At 45.7% G+C, this 22,684-nt stretch overlaps 3 non-coding genes across 3 annotated transcripts; 1 reads left to right on the top strand and 2 right to left on the bottom strand.

Annotated features, from left to right (window-relative positions):
• Positions 1-837: 837 nt before the first annotated feature.
• TRNAH-GUG (transfer RNA histidin (anticodon GUG)) lies at positions 838-909 on the bottom strand. The gene has a single exon. It is a non-coding gene; the product is annotated as a tRNA-His (tRNA).
• Positions 910-6,712: 5,803 nt separating this feature from the next.
• On the bottom strand, positions 6,713-6,784 carry TRNAE-UUC (transfer RNA glutamic acid (anticodon UUC)). The gene has a single exon. It is a non-coding gene; the product is annotated as a tRNA-Glu (tRNA).
• Positions 6,785-15,258: 8,474 nt separating this feature from the next.
• On the top strand, positions 15,259-19,061 carry LOC101865626 (uncharacterized). Its single transcript, XR_010587608.2, has one exon. It is a non-coding gene; the product is annotated as an uncharacterized protein (transcript).
• The last annotated feature ends 3,623 nt before the right edge of the window (positions 19,062-22,684 follow it).

Below are 22,684 nucleotides of genomic sequence, written 5' to 3'. Positions count from 1 at the left end.
TGGCCAGCAGGTCCCTCCGTTTGGCCTGCACACACAGCCTCTTGAGAAGCAGAAGAAAGGGTCCCGCCCCCTCCCCTCAGTAGGGGGCAGATACAGCAGCTGGTCAGGTGCCAGTTGATGCACATGTTTAAGTGGAACAAACGGGTACACACTAAGTCAGATCTGGGGAAAGATACTCCCACACAAGGGGGTGAGTCCAGCACAGGCTGTGAGGACTCCTTGTCTCCTGGGAAGGAAGTGCTCCAGGCCCAAGCCCCATTTCTACCCAGCAGAGTGGAGGTTGAAAGACCCCTGCAAGAGATTGCCCTTCTCCACACTTTCCTGTTGGCATACAAACTTGGTGATGGGCTTGGAGACAAGCCATTTGAGGCCACAACAAAGAGTCTGGAGTTTAAAGTCATTAAAAGCTTGTCATCGTTTCGTGTGTAACTGCCCCAGTGACTGGAAAACAGGTTCTGATCACACCATTGCATTCGTGTAAGCCACGACCAACACGGCTGACTGGGTTATTTGCTCTGTGAGGCTCAGAGACAGGAGGGTGCATGTCCAGGGTTTCCCTTGGACTCCTCCCCAGGTTGGTGAGCTGTGACGTCTCTTCTCCTTCCCCTGACCTGGCCCCAGTGACTGGAAAAACGGTTCTGAGCATACCATTGCCTCCGTGTAAGCCACCAACAGGACTGACTGTGTTATTTGCTGCATGAGGCTCAGAAACAGGACAGAGCACGCCCAGGGCTTCCCTTGGATTCCTCACCAGATTGGTGAGCTGTGAGGTCTTTTTCCTTCCCCTGAGGCGTCTGGTTGCGGGGAGCAAAAAGCGATAGCCTGAACGAACGACGCTGCCGTGACTCGGATTCGAACCGAGGTTGCTGCGGCCACAACGCAGAGTACTAACCACTATACGATCACGGCCAGCCACAGGCCAACTGGCAATGTCTGAGCTTGCTCTAGTAATTTTGACGTCAATAGATTTTGATTATTAAGCGGATTTGTTCCCAGACAGCCACGGGGGGTTCCCGCTTTTCTTTCTTTTATGCCTGCTCTGCTTTTCCCTCCCTTCCTCCCAATCCTCATATGTGGTGAGAACAACTCTCATCTCATCTCCAGCCCGGGCCTCCCTGCACCAGCCTCTCTCGGGAGGTCTCTCTGTACTCGTCGGCACCTCCTCTGCTTCTCTCCCGCCTCTCCGTATTTCTGCTTTTCACCCTTCCTCTCTCCCGCCCCACCGACCGAAGCCGAGGTGAGCGAGAGGAGCGCAAGCAGCGCAAAAACTCGGGCGAAGGCGGTGCAAGAACGGGAAGAGCCATCACTAGAGCCCACGGTGCGTTCTGCTTGCTTCCCTTGGGACCCATGCTGCTTAGGCCCAGGGAGTCGCGGACCCGGACGTTTCCTGGGATGCTGGGTCTGGCGCCTGCGAGAGGCAGGACGCGGCGATGGCCATTCCCCTGCGCTTCCGGCTTCGGAATCACTCAATGCGTGGGTTTCAACCGTAGCCAGCAAGATGCGCCTCTCCTGTTTTCCGAGGCTTTGGAGCCTGCACAATTGTTCTACAAAAGGTGGTGGCTCCGCCTAACGTTGGATAGGCGCTTGCTCTGCATGGTAATACCAGAGAAAGAGTTGACTGTCCGTGTGTCGCAGTCCGGTGGTGTGCTTGCTTCCAAGTCTAGAGGTGGGTGGTTCAAGCCCGTTCTATGGAGCATTTCTTGCATTTTAAAAATGTTTAAACCGCTGGTAACTTTCTTCTATCCAGCACATGCTCTCATGGAAAGGCAGAGCGACAGAGCAAGACCAACTTTACCCTCTTCTCCTCCGTGTCTCGCGTACCACATGAGGACAGAAATCAAGGCCCGCTAGGATTCTGGAAACTCTCTCTCTCTCTCTCGCTCTCGCTCTCTCGCTCGCTCGCTCTCTCTCTCTCTGTTTTGAGACGGAGTCTCGCTCTGTTGCAAGGCTGGAGTGCAGTGGCACGATCTCGGCTCACTGCAGCCTTCGACTTTCTGATTCAAGCAATTCTCCTGCATCAGGCTCCCGAGTAACTGGGATTATAGGCACGCGCCACCACGCCCAGTGAAGTTTTGTATTTTTAGCAGAGAGGGTTTCACCATGTTGGCCAGGGTGGTCTCCATCTCCTGACCTCGTGATCCGCCCGCCTCGGCCTCCCAAACTGCTGGGATTACCCATGGCGCCTGGCGCGCTCTTCTCTCTCTCTCTCTTTAACTGTCATTCATTTAGCCCTTTCCATACGCTTTTGAGGTTAAATGGTTCCGTGATTTTACAATTAACATATAATGCTCTAGACATTTTTGTATGGGCATTTTCAGCCACTGGTGTATTTCTACAGCATAGAAGTTCAATTACTATAGGAAGAGCAATTATCATAGTATTCACATGGTATTTATATCATTCCATTCTCTCTCCTCTGTTGGCTTATTAGCTATAACTCTTTCTTTTGTTATTTTAGTAATTGCCTTAGGGCTTAGAGCAAACCTTTTTAACTGATCACAGTCAACCTTCAAGTGATATTAAACCTCGCTGTCTGGCCTTGACTCTACTGCTGACATGCACTTTGCTTTTAGGTATGTTATAAACCCAACAACACGGTGTTATTGCTTTTGTTTAAATAGTCAAATTTTTACAAAAGAAATTTACAAAATAAAAGAATACCTAGGACAGTTACCCATTTCTGGTGTTCTTCATTTACTCGTGTAGATCTGGATTTTCATCTGGTATTGGATTCCTTCTGCCTGGAGGACTCCTTTGACGTTTCTTGCAGTGTGGGCGGGCTGGTAGTGAATTCGTTCGGCTTTTGTACATCTCTAAATGTCCTTATTTCACTTCCAGTTTTGGGAATTTATTTTTTCTGGCATAGTATTCTAGGCTAACTTCCCCTGCCCTCAGTACCTTAAAGATGTTGCTTCTCTGCTCGGGTGCATTGCTGCTCCTGGTAGAGGCCGGCAGGAGCAGAAAGGAAACTGACGCAATCCTCATCTTTGTTCCTGTGTATGTGCAATGTCTTTTTCTTCTGGCCGGATTTGAGCAATGTTATTTTGATGGATCCGGGAGTGGTTTTCTTCATGTTTCTTGTGCTTCGGTTTCCTCAACTTTTTGGGTCACTGGATTTATAATTTTTGTTATGATTGGGAACTTTTCAGCTATTGTTTCTTCAGAAATTGGCCAGGCACAGTGGCTCACACCTTCAGGAGGCCGAATCAGGAAGTGTTGAGTAAGGAATGAAATTCAAGACCAGCCTGGGCAACATACTGAGACCCCATTCCTAATAAAAATAACAGAGAGAAAATAAATGTTTCCTCTCCTCCCTGCTCCTTCTCAAGGACTCCCATTACTCATAAATTAGACCTCTTAAGTCTGCCCTACAGTTCACTGATAATCTTTTCACTAGAAAAAAGTCTTTTGTCTGTGAGTTTCATTTTGCATATTTTCAATTATTCGTGGTTCCATGTTCCCTGATCATTTCTTCCACAACGTCTAATCTGCTGTTAATCCCATCAACGAATTTATCATCTCTGATACTGTGGTTTTGGTGTGATATTGGCTCACTGCAACCTCTGCCTCCCATGTTCAAGTAGTCCTCCTGCTTCAGCCTCCCAAGTAGCTGGGACTACAGCTATGTGCCACGACGCCCGGCTAATTTTTTGTATTTTGTATTTTGAGTAGAGATGGGGGTATCACCGTGTTAGCCAGGATCGTCTTCATCTCCTGACTTTGTGATCCACTGGACTCAAACTCCCAAAGTGATGGGATTACAGTTGTGAGCCACCACACCGGCTCCTTCCTTCCTTCTTTCCTTCCTTCCTTCCTTCCATGAGACAGGGTCTCACCCTGTAGCCCAAGCTGGACTTCAGTGGTGTAATCTTGGCTCACTGCAACCTCTGCCTCCCAGGCTCCAATGATCCTCCCACTGCAACCTCCTGAGTAGCTGGGACTACAGGCACACACCACCATGCCTGGCTAATTATTTGATTTTTCTTGGTAGAGATGAGGTTTCATCATGTTGCCCAGTCTGGTCTGAAACTCCTGCATTAAAGGGATCAGCCCACCTCGGCCTCCCAAAATGCTGGGATTACAGGCACCTGTTTGTTTGCAGAGAGGAGCAGTGGGCAGATTTCAGGTAGGAGAGTAATTCGAGCATCTGTTACTCCAACACTGCCAGGAGCCGAAGGCATCTCTTTACGTGTTCTTAGTTTGACTTCAACAGAAGATGTGCCAATTTATCTTCCAATACATTTTTCCAACTCAGTGAGAGAGCCTTTTCCTTGGTGCTCTTGCCAGCACAGCAAAGTTTCCATACATCAGTCTGATGTACCAGTGAGGGGGTGGTGCCCGCCTGACTTACCTAAGCAGTAGACGCAGCAGAAAGACATGGTGGACACTGACTGCCCAGAGATAATCTCTGGCACACGTTCCACAGCTAAACCTCCAAGATGTTTAGAAAGTCTTCCAATAATTGTAATTGTTTTCTCTGGTGATCTACCTAACTGAGTCCAGAGAAAACTGGCTGGAGGGACTCTAAACTGCTTCCTGTCAAGAGGCTAATCAAACAGGAGAGGAAAGAATGGCTCCTTCTAGACATTTGTTCCTCTTCTCTTTTCTTTATGAATTGCATTCTGCTTTTGTTAAATGCAAACGATCTACAGACTGTTCTCCCTCCTAGACAAGGGTGCATTAGCACATTAATAACTACCTCTGTGTTATTCCTTCCTTGGTGATGTTTGTTTTGTTTTTCTATAAAACTCAGATCTCACTGGAGACAAATCTCTGGAGCCATAGGATCCTGCACCTGACCATGCTTCTTATGCAGACCTGGATCCTTGGAGTTATTGGCTCCCTTTGCCTTGGTTCTTTTGTTGACTCTCTTCAGCAAAACTGAACTCTGACTTTTACACCCTAAATCTGGCTCTTGGACATACAGGTCCTTTTGCTTCCTGACTCCTCCTCGACCCAGCCCTGCCTTTCTAACCTCTCCATCTGTGTCTGTGTGCCTGTGTCTGTCTGTCTGTCTCTCATACTCCAGGCTGCCCCTAGTATTACCCACTTTCTTCTCCTTCTCTTCAATGTTCAGGGTTTACCTTCCTCTCTGCCTACAGAGTCCCACAGGCTGGGGGGGTGTCCCCTTACAGAGAGGGGAGCTCATTCCAGAAGGTGCCTCTAGACTTGGAATAAACCTTACAAAGAACACCCAGGTTTGAAAAGCTTTTTCTATCTTCCCATTACCCGAATTATTCAAAGGACTAAAAGTGGGAAGTCCAGTAGAATTCTTGATGTCTCTCAGAAACCTGCATTGGAACGCCTTCATTCACCGAGCATTGGGTGCTCACGAGGTGTGAAGCCTTGCTCTAGGTGAGTAGCTGCATGGTGATCAAGTCCTGCCCCACCGAGCCCACATCGGAGGCATCAAGAAGGGACTGAGCAGTGGGAACACAACCGGCTCGTGTCCTCCCCACAAGCATTTCTCCTTTTGGGCACAGGGAATGCAAGCGGTGAGCACGACAAATAAAGCATAGGGAAGGATGAGGAAGTGGCTGACTTCAGACCAGGAGGCTATGGTGGTCACCTGTGGTGGGGCGGCTTCCCATAGGGGAAGTGCAGGAGGCAGTGTGGACCGGGGAGAATGTGGTGGATCTGGCATTCCTGCATCTTGCCCCTACTCACACGGCCTGGTGTCAGCTCGGAAACATGACAACCACACAACTTCTGGCCTCCATGTCACCACACCCTCAGGCATCTAGAACCTGTGCAATGGCACAAAGAAGTGAGGGTGCACAACCTGGGGATGGGGGCATTTAATAACGGACAGGTGTCTGAGGCAGATGTCTTCAGACTTCCAGGCACCACTTGCCTCTTTGTGGAGCAATCAGGGCAGTCATTCGCAAAAAAACTAAAGACTACTCGTCCTGTTCCACGCAGAGGCATAGTTAACCTTGTAACTGTTCTTTTCGGACCTTCATTCTTCCACGTCCAGATATATGGGGTCTTTGTTGCCCATCTGCTTCAAGTTAGATGAGGAAAATCCTGCCTGAAGGCTTAAGGGTTTGTTAGAAAAATAAATGCTGTTTACAAAAGGTGCATTTTAGGCAAAAGCTCAGTTCTGGAGCTCCAGAATCTACCTATCCCAAGCCCAATACACACCTCCTTTCTCTCCCTCCCTCCTCCTCACACTTGCCTCAGCTGATTCTTCAGGCTGCACATCTCTGAGAAGATGACAGTCCCTAGCAGAAGAACAAGAGAACCTTGGACTCTTCTCTCCATGAAGCCGTAGACGCGAGCAGATAGCCTCATTCCGTGGCGGTGTGACTCTGAAGTCACTCAGGTTTTCTGTGCCTCCATTTCCGCATTGTAAAATGGGCCCAATAGGAATGTGTTTCCGAATGGGTTGTTCCAAGTTTAAATAAGACACGGCAGTAAAACATTGAGCCCATGCCCAGATGCATAGTAAACACTCCAAGAGCATTAGTCATTATTACTGTCATCATCACCGGTGGCCTCATTGCAGCTATTATCATTATCTACATCCATCTTTGAAATAATTGCATATCCTTTTAGGGTATGGAGGGATCGCAACATATAACATTTCCAAACTGATGAACATTTATTATTACAAATATTGCTGCTGGGAACATATTTCTGCATTTTAATCATCACCTGTGTGTTTCTCTATCAAATCTTCGCACACAATTTGGGGATGTTGCAAAACACATTCCCTGACCGGGAATCGAACCCGGGCCGCAGCGGTGAAAGCGCTGAATCCTAGCTACTAGACCACCAGGGAAGCCGACAAAAATACCAATTTCCTTGTCTGAAGAAAAAAACAGCAGGTAAATACTAACTTTAAGAGGAGAGCCCAACGGAAAATGGCTCTCTGTGACCCAAGCGGACTGCAGGGCTCCAAGCAATCACTGCCCAGCTGCTCAACACCTCTCACCTCTGACAGCCTGGCCGCTGCGTTGGGCTGTATTGAGGCCAGGCCACAAGGAAACTGAGCGGTGCTCCATTCTAGCCTAGCTGTAGCACGGTGTGAGGCAGAGCCAAGCACTTGCTCTCTTTCCGAGCCTCAGTTTCCTTGCCACCAAAGTGCAGACTTGGCTCTCAGTGAGTGATGAGCGGAGTCCTTCTGATTCCTGATCTCTGAACTGGCTCAAGGGGCTCTACCGATAAAGACATGTGTAGGGATCCCCTTTCGCCCCCAACTAGCTCAATTCGTAGAGCATGAAACTCTGAATTGAGCGGTCTTTGGCTCCAGCTCCAGGTGCAGATTTAGGTTCGTTTTCTTTTGTTCAGCCACGCAATTCAACCGGTTCCGCAACTGAGGTCAGGGCGCGAGGAAGCCAAGTGGGCTTCACAGGAAAGACCTCCTTGGTTTCAGAGACATTGTAGCTGTCAGCTTGAAATCTTCAGAAAGAAGATTTCGGCGATAGATGAGAAGACTGGAAATTTCTGGATCTAAAGCTAACGTGACGTCCACCTCATCCGGCGCCCTCGTCTCCGATCCAACTCACGGCGGGCAAACCGGGCCTAGTTCCTAGTGCTCAGCGGGGTTTCAGGTAGTAATGGAACTCCTCCCGTGCTTCTTGTGATCAAAGATGCAGCTAAGTTCCCCCATCCCACCCCTCAGGTCCATTCCCCTCCCTTGAAAAAAAAGAAAAAGAAAAGGTCATTATGAAAGCCACCTTTTGTGTGTGAGGCAAACCTGCTGACCCCACTCTAGCTAAACGACCCGAACACCGCCTCTGGAGGACATATCCACGAAAATCTTAGGCGCCGCCTTGGGCAACTGCATATTGCTGCCTATGACGGATGAAATTCGACTGCATCTCAACATTCCCGCGGCCCCAGGAAAGTGCTGGCAAAAGGCCCCGGGAAGCACCTGCCATCCCTCAGGTAAGAAGACTGCGGATCGCGATAGCGCCAGGCTGAGGGTTCCCCGCCTGCTCCCGAAATGAAGGCCCTGGAGACCCATAACCGGGCTACGGGATCCCGATTCTTTCTGCGGGGTATCCAGTTCCAGAACTAAGCGCCGGTGTGCGGAATTCGCCCGGCTGACACTCTCCGGCTCCCAGAAGCTGCAGCAGCCGGCGGGTTTTGAGCTTCCAAGTCCCGGGCGCAAGGGAGTGTGGACGCCGCCCCTTCAAGGCTGTAGACCCCGCCTCGGGGCCTTTTTCCTGGCGCCGGCAATCAGGGCTCATTCTTTCACAGGGTATCGACCCTTCTGGTCCTCCCAGCAGCCGCAGGACCCTCCCTGCCCACCCTTCACCCAAGCCAAGGGGCCTCATCCTTGCTCTTTCCTCACGGGCCCTCCACTTAGGGTGTCAACAGAGGTAGGTCAGGGGAGAAACCTGGATTTCTACACACACTTGGCTACAATGAGATGGCGCTACTCCCCTTCCCCTGCAGAAGCAGACTCAGAGAAAGGTAGTTAAAACAGAAGGTTTCAATAAAATCGAGAGTCTGATAACATAATACCCAAAAGTCCAAGTTTCTATTGAAAATCATTCATCATACCAAGAACCAGGAAAATCTCATACTGAATGAAAATAGACAGCAAATACACACTGGCAATATGATGAGAGAGGTGTTGGGATTGTCTGACAAAGATTTTAAAACAAGCAAGCCTGATGAAAATGCTTTAGTAATTATGAGCACATTTGAAATCAATGGACAAATAGAAAGCCTTAGCAATTAAATACAAGATTTAAAGGAGAACCAAATGGAAGTATTAGAAGTGGAAAATACAACAACCAAAATAAAAAGTCCAGCACATAGGCTGAACAGCAGAATGGATGGTGCACAGCAAAGAAATCCATCCACTGCACATGAAAAAAAAAAGAAGAAATTATACAATCTTAACAGGGAAAAACTAGACAGGGTGAGAAAGTGAACTGAACCTCAGGGACCTGTGAAACTACCTCAAAAGGTCTCACTTTCATGTTGTTACCTATGTCTGGAAGGGGAAGAGGAAGAGGACAAGGCTGAAAACAAAGAAATAAATGGCTAAAAGCTTCTCAGAGTTGGCAAGAGACATAAACCTACAGGTTTGAGAAGCCGTGAGAATCCCAAATGGGATAAAACCCAAAGAGGTCCATGGCAAGACACGTGAAAAAATATAATGTCGGAAATGAAAGACAAAGAAAATATCTTGAAAGCAACAGAGAAAGGTGACACTTTACCTAGAAAGGAAAAACAATTCTGGTGATGATGGATTTCTCATCAGAAACCATAGAGGCAGAAAGAAGTTGCCCAGTGCTTTTCAAGCCGTGAAAGAAAACAATTGTCAGCCCAGACTCCTCTCTCCAGCAGAAACATCTTTCAGGGATTAAGGGGAAAATCAAAACAGTTTCAGATTGAGAAAAGCTAAGGGAATCTCTGACCAGCAGTTCTACCCTAAAAGAAAGGCTAAAGGGACTTCTCTAGACAGAAAGGGAATGATTAAAGAAGGAACCTTGGGACATCAGAAAGAAAATTAAAAAAAAAAAAAGAGGTAAGCAAAATAGGACTTTCTTCTCTTGAGTTTTCTAAACTATGATTGATGGTTTCAGAAAAAATTGTAGCATCGTTCGATGTGGTTCTAACTCTCCTTAAAGAAAATGTTTGAAACAATTATAAACGGGGAGGGTAAAGAGACCTACAAGGGAGGTAACTCGTCTATCATTCACTGAAACTGATACAATGATACCAGTGTACTGTGTGGTCAGATGCAGATGCACAGACATATGAATATCTGTAAAAATCAAGAGGGCTATGCAAACAGATATACTCAAAAACACTATAGATAAGGCAAAACACTATTCTCAAAGATGTTCAAGTCACCACAGGAAGGTAAGGAAAAGAAAGCATATCCGGAAAACAACACCAGAGAGAACAAACACAAAAGGAAAAATATAATGGCAGGCTTAAGGCCTACCATATCAATCATCATATTAAATATCAATGGCCTAAGTACACCAATTATAAGACACAGATTGGCAGAGTAGGTTAATGGACATGACCCAACTACATCCTGGCTACAAAGAGACTACCTTCAAATATGATGATACAGGCAAGTTGAAATCAAAAGGATAGGAAAAGATATATCATGCAAACCTTAGACAAAGGAAAGCAAGACTGGCTATATTAATGTCAGATATAGTATATTTCAGAACAAAGAAACTAATCAGAGACAGAGAGGGACATTAGATAATGAAGAAACAACCAATCCACCAACTCCTCCCCTGACAAAAGTCATAAATGTCTATGCAACAACTGAAAACACTGAACAGAGAACTAGACAAATCCACAAATATAGCTGTATGCTTCAACGTCCCCCTTTCTCACAATTTATACAACAACCAAACAGAAAATCAACAAGAATGTAGAAGAACCCAACAGCATGATCAACCAGCAGGACTTAAATTGACGATTTTAGAACATGCAACCACACCACAATATACACTGTTATGGGATGCATTGTGCCCAGCCCCCTCCCCCAAATTCATATGTTGAAATCAGAACATTAGTAGCAACTAGTGATATACTAATTAAAATCACAATGAGAAATTGCTACATACCTATCAGAATGACCAAAAGAAAAGCTTAACCACATCAAGTTCCGTCAAGGATTCAGAGAAAGCTGGATCACTCATACATTGCTGGTGGGAATGTAAAAGGTTACAGCCACTTTGGGGAATATCTGTATAGTTTTTACTTTTAAAACCATATGTGCAACTACCATACCACTTAGAAATTGCATTCCCTGCATTTATCACAGAGAAATAGAATCTTATGTTCACACAAAATCTGTATACTTAAAGTTTATAGCAGCCTTGTTTTTAATAGGCAAAACTGGGGAAACAATGTATAGATGACTTTCATTAGGAGAATGGTTAAACAAACTATGTTGTATGTCCATAGCATCAAATAGTCCTCATTAATATTTTAAAAAACAACAAACTATTGATACCCACAATAACCTGGATGAATCTCCACAGAATTATGCTGAGTGGACAAAGGGTAATCCCAAAGGTGACATGTAGGATTCTATTTACGTAACATTCTTGAAATGAATAAATTTTATATGAATGGGCAATAGGTTAGTAGTTGCCAGGGGTTAAGGAGGGAAGGAGGAGCAGCACTGAAGAGACAGGGTCACGGCTATAAAAAAAAGTGACATGATGAATCCTGGTGTTGATGGAAATATTCTGTACCTTGCTTGTATCAATGTCAAGCTCCTGGTACTGTTGCATTTACAATACATTTGCAGTATTTACAAATATTACAATTTTGGAAACATTACGAAGATGTTACCATTGGAGGAAACTGAGTAAAGGGTACAAGGGACCTCTCTTTTTCTCTCTGAGTTCTTAAGATTGTATGTGAATTATTAAAACATAAAAATTAACTTAAAAATCCCAAGTATATTTCTCCTTGACTGATCATGCCTTTGCTTAAAAACATTAAAGCAACAATATTTTTCCCAACACCCGTCATTTTCTTAAAGACAGTTCTAACAAAAGCTGTTCTTAGAGTTTTTCCTAAAACTTTAAAACTTCTAGTAGTCCTTACTGTTCTTCTTTGAGAGCCTTCCACGGTTTTGTTTTATTTATTTATTTTACACCTTTCAAAAGAATACAGACAAAAACTGGCAACTGGCATATAATACTATATTAGTTCTCCAGAGAAAGAAAATGAGCAGGATACACACACACACACACACACACACACACACACACACACACACAGAAGCAGAGAAGCCCAAGTTCTACTCTGAGTAAGCTCTAGACCTAGGAGAGTCGAATACAGTTCAAGACCAAGTCCAAGGCTTAAGGCAGAAGACTGACGTCCCAGCTCAAAGACAGTGAAGCAGAAAAACTTCTTTCTTAACCCTTCATCCTATTCAAGCCGTCCATGGGTTGTATGAGGCCCACTCACACTCAGGAGGGCAATCTGCTTCACTCAGTTTACTGATTCAAATGTCAGTCTCCTCCAGAAACACCCTCAGAGACACAGTGAGAAATCACGTCTAACCAAATATCTGGGCATCCCCTGGCCCAGTCAAACTGACACAAAAATTAACCTTCACAAATACTCTCAATAGAAGTGACTAAAAAATGTAGCATCATGTCCTGCCTGTTTAACCCATGACAATTAATATATTCCAGCATAACATTGGCTTCTGTTCCCTTACTGTAGCAACACGTAGGAGTTTCATTTAATGTGAGGATAATTTTGACATTATGGAGTCGTACGTGCCATTGCCACTTGTGGATTGTCATTTTGCTATGGCTTTCTTATACAAAATATCAATAAACTGGATACTTTGAAAATGTAAGTTTGAATTTCATTCTAGCTGCATAAGTCACTTTCCATTTTGATAAAGCCTAGAAATATTTTTGTTTATCTGCTGAATATTGGTAATGCATACCTATTGTGGGGCCCACTCTCAATCTCATGGTTTCCTTTATTTTCATTCAGATCTCAATAGATATGCCTGGGCTGCTTGAATGTCACTGGAAATGGCCCGTGGCCGTGTCCATCTATCAGAGTCCAGTAAAATCCTGGCCATGGAATGGGGGGATGGAAAGTGAGAACCACCAAACTCAGCAAACAAACACTCTGTTTAAACCTCTGTGCTAAGAGATGATCAGACTCTATCATGGCTTCTAATAGCATATGACCATGTCCCATGGATGACCCTAGGCTCCCATGACAAAGCCTACCTAAGAAAGCTCAAGGCTGCCAGGGGAACTTACTTTAATTCTAGCCAATACCTGCTGATGATGGTAGGTTCATTCTTATAGCACTTACTAAGAAGGGAATCCTCTTCCAGCCCTTTGAGGAATGTGTGTATCTCCTAGGGACTCCAGTGTGTCTTTCCCCAGGATCTGAAAGCCATTCCTTTGAGGTATAGTCCTCAGGAAGGACTGAGCCTCCGTCTTCTGGTCTCTGTGGGAGGTTAGAATCCTAACGTCTAATATTGCCAGCTGGCAGACACAGCTGTCCTGATGGAGCAGAAGCTTACAATGACCAATATTTTGTAATGTTTCACTTGTGCCCCGCCCTCTCCCCTGCCTTACTCTCTGATCAGAATGCCATCACCTCTGCACAAACGCGATGGAGCTCAGCCCCTTCCTCTATGGTCAGTAGTTACTGAATAAAATCTGTTTTCACAGCTTTGACTAATGTCTAGCTTTATCTTTGAGAAAATAAGCGTGAGCGATTGTTTTCAGTGACATGGCAGCTGCAAAGAGAGGCACAGACATGGCAGGAGAGGGAGGAATCATCTGACCCTTCTCATTTCATATGAATCATCGTGTTTATGAGCTTGAGACTTGGCAGGGTTGTCCTGCTGTATCACTCCATGGCTCTGCAGCGGGACTTGAATAGGCTGGTGGTGACACTTGGTGTGACCACAGCTACCTTCAAAGATGCCATTAAGGGTTCACAAAAAAATGAAAGGAAACATAGAAAAACTGATTTTGAAAGTTGTTGCCTCTCCTGCTTCCTCATACAGAGTGTGTATGATATTGCTGTGTGATGTTAGTTGGACTGCAATTTAGCACAACAGCTGTTCTAATAATTGGCAGTTTCTTGTCGAGTTAAGCCTACCTGAAAAGGAAGCACACTTGCTTTTATTGATAACCCCCATAAAATGAGCAATACATCCAACAAGGCTTCTACCAAAAATGTTCTTATTAACCTCATTTTTATACTAAGGAAAAACTGGGTACAACACAAGTCTTCATCAACAGAAGAATTTAATACCGATACTCATAAAACAATCCCAGAAGTTCACTCGATAACATCAAAACAAGAAACCCACACTGGTGCCACTGATGGCAGAAAATCATGATATAAAAATGAGAGAGACAAGAGAAAGAAAATGTACTATAGCCATAGTAGTGGGTAAAAGCCAAAGACCTCAGTTTCTACTCATAATATTCGGTAGAAGAACTGAAGGAACATGAGCCAATAGCTCTAAGGGCCCAGGTCTGCAAAAGGTGCCTGTTGGGTGCAGGGTTCTGTTGGCTCCAATGATGTATCGCAAATGGCTCATTCTGTTGGCTCCAATGATATATCTCAAATGGGCTAATTTTTATGGACATAGCCACTGCAGAAATCAAAGAATAAAAAAGGGATAGCTATTTGTGTGTTGATTTACCATTGTATTGGAGGGAGAACAGGCATTAGATTGGTTTGGTCAAACAAAAGCAAAACCAAGATTTATGAAGAAAAGAGGAAAGGGGAGAAGAAAAAAATCATCTGGGACCTGTGTGATTTTGCTCCCCTTGGATAAATGACCTGACAGAAAGCTGTCAAAGAGGTCACTGTGGCACATCTTCTCTGGACCCGCATGGCTTGGTCACCGTAGAAAACAATTACAGATGTTGGAGGACTTTAAAACATCCTAGAAGTTTAGCAGCTCATCCTATGCCACAGAATATCTGTGTGTAATGTCCACCATGTCCTTCAGTTGTTCACCCCCTCAGTTAAGCCAGGAGGATGCCCCTCCCCTCAGTGGAATATCATACATCGATGTGTAGAAAAGTTTGTTGTGCCGGCAAGTAAACGACAAAAGGGACATTAATAGAATTGGGAAACAAATTGGAATATGATTTGGTACTGCTCCCATGGAAGATAAATTTGCAGAATGTACTCAAATAAGAAGCATTACATAAATGCTGTAGTGTAAAACTGGCACATCCTGTTCTCTACACTATAGAAATATCTGCAGGAGTGACCAAAAATACGTGTACAAGAATAGTGGAGATTGCAGCATCATTTGTAATCCTAAAGCCATGAAACCCACCTCATTTCAAAAACATCTTGAAAAGGGTTAAATAAATCATGCACAAACAGAGGAAGAAATGCTGTTTTCACAAGCAATGGCGAGGATCACCATGAGGATGACTGATTCCACTGGTCACATTACTGATAGAAGAATCACTAAACCCAGGCACATCCTAGGGACAGAATACTACTGCAATAGGTCTCCTATTATTAAACATGAAAAAGTCCAGGCACTTTACTCCCCCAAGCCTTCCATGGGAGCAAAGAACATTTTTATCACACTAGAAGTGAGTCCCTGTCTAAGGTCTCTGGGATTCCTGAGTTTGACAGGTACAAGGCACCATGGCCCTTGCCAAACCTCAGACCTAAGAAGGTGGGGAAGAGGACATGTGTGTCTCCTGATTAGGCTGGAGTTTGTCCCGTCCCGCGGGATCGTCAATGTAGACCCTAGAAGAGGGAGTGGGAACTCGGGGGGACAAGAGACACGAGAAATGGAGACAAGACAGTATCCTGATCAAGTCTCATTTATTGGTGGCAGCGTAATGCCTTATATAGACCAGCAGGGGCGGAGGTTGGGCCAGGGCGATGATGGTGGCCCTGCGGTGGGAGTGGCCAGGTAGGTTTCCCTTTCTTGGGTCGGAGGTCATGTTGCGCCTGCGCCATCTGTTGGTAATTTTCCCCGGCGCGGAATGGCGCCTGCGCTGTAAGTTGATCATCTTCCCCAGCGCGGGAAGATGGGTGATGAAGAACCCCGAAGAGCGCCATTTTGTACTGGCCTATGAGATATCAGTACAGGGAAGAAAGTAAATCTAGGGAGGAGGCATAGAGTAGAAACTTTTAGAGCTCAGGCATCAGTTGTCAATTATTATCGCTATGGCCGGGCCATGCGGCTCTGAACAGGAGTTGATTGTATATCAACAGAAACAGGTTAAAACAACAAAGCGAGGCGTCCGGGGACCACCAGCCTTTCTGTTAACAGAGGAAGGCCCTAACTGATTGCGCCACAGAGACCACTACTACTGATTCTACTGGGCGCTACATGTAGGGCACACCCACCAAACTCTCCCCATCCCTTCTGTCCTGAGGGCCTGCCCTCCGGAGGGAAAACCCAAGAGATTAGAGCGGTGAGTCGCACTGATCACGTTGCACACCCGCGGGTTGGGAGATTCTGGAGCCAGAAGGACAGCCTAATGGCCTTCGCCGGCCCTGCCCCTCCCCTGCTTCAGAAGCTCCCGGAAACGCCCCGTCTGCGACCCGGGCCCCAGCCGCCTGGGGGCCCAAGGGAAGCTGAACGCCCGGTGGGCTCCCAGGATGCCTCTTCCCGTTCTTTGCGCCGCTTTCACCCAGTGAGGGAGCTTGTGCCCACCCTGCCCAGTCGCTTTCGGGGCCGCTGCGGAGCTTTCGCTGCCGTCTTCGGATCCTGTGTCCGCAGGGGGGGGTGATGAGAGTCGCTCTTGCTCCCCTCGCGGGGAGCAGGGTCTGCCACGCACCAGGGTCGTCGCCTTTAGATTTTAGTCCTTTGAAGAGTCCTGAGAATGTAAATCATGAACTAGTTTTCTATGGGGAAGTTTTGTTTTGTTTTGCGACAGGGTCTCACTTGGTCGCCCCGGCTGGAGTGCAGTGGTGCAAACAAGGCTCACTGCAGCCTCGACCTCCCGGGGCCAAGTGATCTTCTTACCTCAGTCCCTAAGTAGCTGAGAAGACAGGCGCGCGCCACCACGCCCGGCTAATTTTTGTATTTTTTGTAGAGACAGGATTTCGACATGTTGCGGAGGTTCATCACGAAGGGGAAGTAAGCTCCTTTTTTTTTTTTTTTTTTTTTTTTTTTGAGACGGAGTCTCACTCTGTCGCCCAGGCTGGAGTGCAGTGTCGGGATCTCGGCTCACTGCAAGCTCTGCCTCCTGGGTTCACGCCACTCTTCTGCCTCAGCCTCCCGAGTAGCTGGGACTACAGGCGCCCGCCACCTCGCCCGGCTACTTTTTTGTATTTTTTTAGTAGAGACGGGGTTTCACCGCGTTAGCCAGGATGGTCTCGATCTCCTGACCTCGTGATCCGCCCGTCTCGGCCTCCCAAAGTGCTGGGATTACAGGTTTGAGCCACCGTGCCCGGCTGTAAGCTCTTTTTAAAAAGCATTTATTCCGATTGATTTCTCGGCATCCTCTGGGGCGCGCAAGGGGCGAGGCCTCCAGTGGCCTCTCTTCCCGCTCTGAGGCAGGGAGCTGCCGGGGCTCAGCTGCGCTGTTTTCGTGTGCCTGTCTGGGGCAGGAGGCCGGAGCCGGCCAAGGGTTGAATCCAACAGGGAATTGCCAGGAGGAGGGCAAGGAAGTCGATAGAGGCGTGGACCTGGGAGGCTAAACTTCGCAGTAGCTTTGTGCGGCGGTAAGGACTGCACACGGGAGACGTGAGAAGTGTGTTTTTTTGTTGTTTTTTTTTTGTTTTGTTTTTTGTAGCAGAATGGGGAAGAAAGGGAGGAAAAACGGAGAGACAGCAAGAAAGAACGAAATCTACGCGGACCCTTAGGTCTCCAAAACGAAAGCAGCCCTGCATTAAGTTTGAAGAAAGAGCCCGGCGCGCTTCAGCTCCTGCGGCTCGCGGTTATCATACTGTGTTTAGTACTCTACGCTGTGGCCGCAGGAGGCTTGGCTTGGAATCCAAGTCATGGCAACGTCCATTCTTGAGTGCAGCGCTCTTCTTTCCCTTTCGCCTCCAACGTGAGCCTAGGCTGCGCCGTTGACCTGCGGCTAGAGAGGTCACAACTTTCCTGTGGCTTAGAACTCTCGGTAGAGTCGAGAACAGAGGGAACTCCTACCCTGCACGCCTAGGGGTCCGGTTATCTTGAAAGGCTTTTGCTTCCTCTCTGAGCAAGTACAACACCCAAAAGGTGAGGTGCCCCCTGTTAGTCAGCCTTATTGGAATCTTTTACTGTTGGCCTGATGTGGCCCTACCCGTTTTTCTGGCTCAGATATTTCAAAAATCCGTGGGGCCTTTTCAGGCCAAATCAGAAATGGACAAGAGAAGACGAGAGTTCGCACTCCAACTGGGTATTTTAAATAAAACCGAAAGAGTACAATAAAATCTAAAGTTAATGACATTCTCCAACCCCAATTTTAAATTTTGTTTGTATTTATTTATTTATTTTTGCTATCAGTAAATGACTGAAGTATAATCCACAGAGACCAAAGTGCACCAATCTTAAGTGTGCAGCCCAGTGCATTTTGACAAAAGAAACCATCACCTAGATCAAGTTACAGGACAGTTCAACAGACCAAAAAGTCGTGCGAGCCCCTTTTCAGTCAATCCTCACCCCATCCCCACTTAGGCAATCGCCATTTGATTTCTATCTCTGTGGTATACTTTTGCTTCTTGTAGAAATCACATAAAGGACTATACTGATTGTGCCTGCGTTTTTCTTTTTTTTTTTTTTAAATGCAACAATGGTTATGAGATGCTTCCATTTTATGGCATGTATCTCAGCTCTTTGGTGTTATTAATGAGTGCTATTCCAACATGTGAATATACTAGAGTTGATGGACAATTGGGATATTTCTAGTTTTGGCTATTGTGAATAAGGTGTTTGCAAATATTCTACTATGGGCCTTTTTATGGGTCTGTGCCTTCATTTCTGTTGAGTATAAACCTAGTAATAGAGTGGCTGGGTCATGAGTGGCTGGGTCAACTGTATTAGAAACTATTAGACAGTATTTTAGAATGGTGGCACTATTGTATTCTCTTTTATCTTTTTATTTTATTTTATTTTATTTTTGAGACAGTCTCACTTTGTCACCCAGGCTGGAGTGCAATTGCACGATCTCTGCTCACTACAACTTCTGCCTCCCAGGTTCAAGCAATTCTCCTACTTCAACCTCAACCTCCCAAGTAACTGGGATTACAGGTGCCCATCACAACACCTGGCTAATTTTTGTATTTTTAGTAGAGACGGGGTTGCGCCACATTGGCCAAGCTGGTCTTAAACTCCTGACCTCAAGTGATCCACCCAGCTCAGCCTCCCAAAGTGCTGGAATTACAGGCGTGAGCCACCACTCCCCGCTGTACTGTTATATTCTCTTGCCAGCAACAAGAATTACACTTGCTCTGCATTTTTATAAGCCAGTGGTTTTCCCTGTCTCTTAAATGTTACTCATTCTGATGGGTGTGTAGTGGTGTATCATGGCATTTTAAATTTGTGTTTCCTGAATGAGTAATGAAGCCAAGAATCCTTTCTTATGCCATTTGGCCATTAAGAAATTCTCTTTGGTAAACAAACACCATTCAAGTGTTTTGCCTATTTTAAATTGGCTTGACTCTTTTATCCTCCCCACATTATACACAAACTTTTCTATTAGAATAGAAAAGTTGAGGAGATAGTATACAAAATGGAGTAAAGAGGATGGAATGGGTTTTTGGAAACCAATTCACACTTTAAAGTTGTTTTAATATCCCCCATCCCCAAAGAACAATGTATGTTTTCCAAAGACATTCCCTTATTGAAATATGCAGAGAAAGTGTGGGATAAAAGAGCATATACTAAACTCCTCAGAACGAGTTTCTGGAAGTGGACAGGGGAATGGGAGTGGGATAAACAGAGAAAAGAAGGAAAGACAGTAAGGGCCTTGCTCAGAGCAGCTACCATAATGTGCCCTGAGCTAAGGTACATGATTACCTTTTCCCTGTGCACCTGAGATCTAAGAAAATATATTAACTAAACAGGGACATGGAATTTCAAAAACACTACAGGAAAACAAAACATTTACCCAGACAGAACAGTCTAGTTAAGAAAGGCAGGAAGAGATTTTATAAACAAAGCAAAAACACAGAAATCATACAATGAGGTGGTGAGAATGAGACTAACCATGCCCGTCATCTCCAACATAACACTAATTACTGCTAATTATTGCCTGGTGGTGGCGCCAGGAAGCAGTTGTTAGTAAGGCTGCCATTATGGCTAATTCCATGATTAGGAAAGCACACCTGAGCTGAAGTGCCTGCCATATGGGAAAGAGTGCAGGTCAAACAGATATTAAATGAAAATTGGGGAAAATGGTAGCAAACAAAAGCAGTGCTTTTAAATCCAGGAAGGATTGAAATTGTACAATTTCATGGAAATCCTATTGTCTTTATCAGGAGAATGACTACACAAGGTTTATTAACTGGGGGGAAATGCTTTAAATCCATTAAAACTATAATGGATTTAAGTCTCTCAGATTGGATAGAAAAGGAAATGCCAGCTCTAATGGTTTAATGGGCGGAAAAGGGTTAAATATTCAAAGCAGGCCTTTTCGGGAATTCGAAAGAGGTATAGGAGGAGAGAAGCTCAATTTTCACCCTGGTCTCCTGGAGTATCCCAGGCATAGTTCCAAGAGTTCAGCTTTCCAAACCGGGGTCCCGGTGTTCTTATGGCCTTTTTTGCAGGAAGTAATGATGTTCGTGTCAAGGTTGGGAGGAAAGGGTTTGGGAGGCACCAAGCAATGGGGAGGCAAAGAGAAGACATCAAGGAGCAAGGCAAGAACTTTCCACAGGCTCACACTGGATATAGGACCAGAGACAAGAAATTGGGTGAATTTCTGATGTTTTCCTACAGAGGTTTGTTATCCAGTTGCACAGAGCCTACTCAGAATAAGGCTTTTTCAAGTCAGCTCTTTTAATGTGAAGCCATAACTTTGTGGTGTTGCCTGATGCAAATCTCCACTGCAAGCCTTTGCTCTGGGTGTCTCTTTTGGTAGCCTCATCAAAGAGAACATGGCAAAAATCTTGACTCCTTTCCCCAAGTCTGTGTCTTAACTGTGTCCAAGGCTGCAGAGCTTGGGGTCAGGAGGCATTGGCGGTTCAGTGGTAGAATTCTCACCTCCCACACGGGAGACCTGGATTCCATTTCCGGCAAATGCAGTGTCCTGTCTTTGTGCCCTGTGGTTTTTACAGTTACTTACTGTAATTGTCCCTCAGGGAGGTCACAGCCTCTCTAATAAAGAAAAAAAAAAAAAAAAAAGAAGCTACTGTATAGTCCTTGGGTTCTTTCCCTAGTGGAATTTATCTTTCCTTTTTAAAATTTTTGTTTGTCTGTTTGAGACAGAGTCTCAGTCTGCCACCCAGATTGGAGTGCAGTTGCACGATCCTGGGTCACTGCAACTTCCACCTTCCGGGTTCAAGCAATTCTCATGCCTCAGCCTCCTAAGTAGCTGGAATTACAGGCATGTGCCACCATTTCCTGCTAATTTTCCTATTTTCAGTAGAGACGGGGTTTCACCTTGTTGGATTGGCTGATCTTGAACTCCTGACCTCACATAATCCACCAACCTCGGTCTCCCAAACTCCTGGGATTACAGGGTGAGCCCGGCCCCAGAGTGGAATTTATCTAAGCAGGGACTTTGCAGAGACAGTTTTGAAGCAGCCAGTGGGTCTGGTTGGTCTCTATGTTTCTACATATTTGGCGCTAAAACCGGAGCAACTTTTATCATCTCTGCTGTCAGATCCCTGCAATACAAAGAGTCACCTGATCACTGATTCTTTGCCTGGACCTTGGGTAGACCATTGGACCACATCTTGCGATGGAGTGTGGCTCAAGAAATGACATTCCTGAAAGAAGAGAAGCTGTGGGGTTGGGCAAACACACTCAGTGGTGGGGCACTGGGGCCCAGGGAAAGGGGAGGCATGTGGAGAGGACCCCCTCCTGTCGAGGAAGGCCCAGTCTTTGGTGGTCTTGGCAAAATGAAGGATGGGCCCCAGGTGGAGAGCAGCACATCCACAGAACTCATTTCTATCACCCCTGTTTGTTTTACACTCCACCAGGCAAATCTTCTGTCTAGCAAATCTTCTATCTAGGGATAGAGTCTAGCTCTGTCGCTGGGGTGTAGTGTAGTGTGCGATCTCGGCTCATTGTAACCTCTGCCTCCAGGGTTCAAACGATTCTCCTGTCTCAGCCTTCTGAGTAGCTGGGATTACAGGCATGCACTGCCACGCCCAGCTAATTTTTGTATTTTTAATAGAGACGGGGTTTCACCATGTTGGCCAGGATGGTCTCGATCTGTTGATGCAGAAATGGAGACAGGGCAAATGGAAAACTCTTTCAAGCAAAATTTTGGGACCCTGGACTGATCTCTGTTTTTCCTCCTACAACCTGCCACACCTGCTATTTTCTCACCTCTGTGGATGGAAACTGCATCCTTCCATATGCTCAGTCCAAAAATCTTTGAGTTTTCTTCGACTGCTGATCTTTCCTTCACACCCTATAGCTGTTTAGTCAAGAATTCACATTATGCTGAGCAATCAGGTGTGGTCCTTAATCCACATCATCCTTTCCCCCCAGTTAATAAACCTTGTGTAGTCATTCTCCTGATAAAGACAATAGGATTTCCATGAAATTGTACAATTTCAATCCTTCCTGGATTTAAAAGCACTGCTTTTGTTTGCTACCATTTTCCCCAATTTTCATTTAATATCTGTTTGACCTGCACTCTTTCCCATATGGCAGGCACTTCAGCTCAGGTGTGCTTTCCTAATCATGGAATTAGCCATAATAGCAGCCTTACTAACAACTTCTTCCTGGCGCCACCACCAGGCAAATGTCATAGGATTTAATAGGTAAAGAATCATAGGATCGCCCTATTACTTGGTGTTATAAAATGAATAGTTTTCCCCTGAATTCATATGTTGAAAGCTTAACCCCAGATTTGACTATGTTTAGAGATAGAGCTTTAAGGAGGTAATTAAGGTTAATGAGGCCATACAAGTGGGGCCCTAATCTGGTAGGAATGGTGTCCTATAAGAAGAGGAAGGGCATCAAAGAATCTCTCTCTTTCTCCACAGAGGCACGGAGGAAAAGCTGTGGGAGCACAAAGCAAGAAAGTGGCCTTCTGCAAGCCAGGAAGAGAGGCTTCCCCAGAAACCAACTCTTCGTGCACATCGATCTCTGACT

The sequence above is a fragment of the Macaca fascicularis genome, chromosome 1, assembly GCF_037993035.2.
Source record: "Macaca fascicularis isolate 582-1 chromosome 1, T2T-MFA8v1.1".
NCBI classification, from domain to species: domain Eukaryota; kingdom Metazoa; phylum Chordata; class Mammalia; order Primates; family Cercopithecidae; genus Macaca; species Macaca fascicularis.
Note: the sequence above shows the minus strand (reverse complement) of the source record. Positions and strands in the feature narration are given on the sequence as shown.